The following is a 1,448-nucleotide window of genomic DNA, read 5'->3' as shown; positions in this document are numbered from 1 at the left end:
GTGCACTGGGTCGTCCAAGTAAGACCTTACGTGAGTAAGGGTCGAATCCCACGGAGATTGTTGGTATGAAGCAAGCTATGGTCACCTTGCAAATCTCAGTTAGGCAGATATAAATTGATAATGGTGTTTTCGAAAATAATATAATAAAATAGGGATAGAAATACTTATATAATTCATTGGTGAGAATTTCAGATAAGCGAATGGAGATGCTTTCGTTCCTCTGAACCTCTGCTTTCCTGCTATCTTCATCCAGTCAGTCTTACTCCTTTCCATGGCTGGCTTTATGTGATACATCACCATTGTCAATGGCTACTTTCGGTCATTGATGGTATTTTTGTGGAAAAACGAATTTCCCAAAATACCAAAAACTCACCGGCAAGTGTACCGGGTCGTATCAAGTAGTAAAACTCACTTAGAGTGAGGTCGATCCCACAGGGATTGATGGATCAAGCAACTTTAGTGGGTGATTAGTTTAGTCAAGCTAACATTGAGTGATTTGAGTGACAATTGAAACAACAGAAAGTAAATGACAAGAAGAATTAAAGTGCAGAAAGTAATATTGGACAGAAGCTTAAAGAGCAAGAAATGTAAATTGCAAGAATCTTAAATGACAAGAAATGTAAATTGCATGAAATATAAAGGGGAGTGGGTGCTGGAAATTAAAGAAAGCAATAGATCAAGCAACTGGAAATTTAAAGTGCAGAAAATATAAAAGGAACTAGGTGCTGGGAGCAATGTAAACAGAGAAGTAAAATTGCAGTGAATAAGAACTTAGAGCAATTACAGGAAATGTAAATTGGAAGCAATACAACAGAAAGTAAAAATGCTTGAAAGATTTTAAAAACAGAAAAGCAGTGCTTAAGTTGCAGCAATTTAAAAGTGGTTGAAAATCTCAGGAGTGGAAGAGACTAGATAACAAGTCTAGATCTCAAATCCTTCCTTGATCCAACAAGAATAATTGCAAAATGAAAATGGAAGAGTAAATTGCAGAAGAAGAACAAGAGAAGTTGCAGATAGAGAATGAAAACAGAATTCCTTCCAATCTCAATCCAAAATTTCAAAACAGAAAAGAAAATTTAGAGAGAAAGCAAAATGAAAACTAAAGAGTGCACAACTCCCTATTGGAGCTAGCCTCCTTTCTAATCAAGCTCCCTAATGAGATGGAATTGATGCCTTTATATAGGCTTTACAAAGTAAAAAAATGAAATTGAAATGAAAAACAAATTAAATGAAAATCCTAATTCTAGCTTGTTCTTGTGCCTTTGAGTGATGATGTGGGCTTTGCTTGCTTTGGATCTGAGGAGAAATGGGTTTGGTTGGCCTTGATTCAATTTGGAGAAGAATTGAATTTAAATGGAATTTTTATTCAAATTTTGGTCCATGGGTGTTGCTCCCAGGGGAAAGCTCAGTTGGAAAACCCAACTTAGCTTTCAAGTTGTGCTGTCCGT

The sequence above is a fragment of the Arachis hypogaea genome, chromosome 14 (assembly GCF_003086295.3).
Source record: "Arachis hypogaea cultivar Tifrunner chromosome 14, arahy.Tifrunner.gnm2.J5K5, whole genome shotgun sequence".
Lineage (NCBI taxonomy): Eukaryota > Viridiplantae > Streptophyta > Magnoliopsida > Fabales > Fabaceae > Arachis > Arachis hypogaea.
This window is presented reverse-complemented; position numbering follows the sequence as displayed.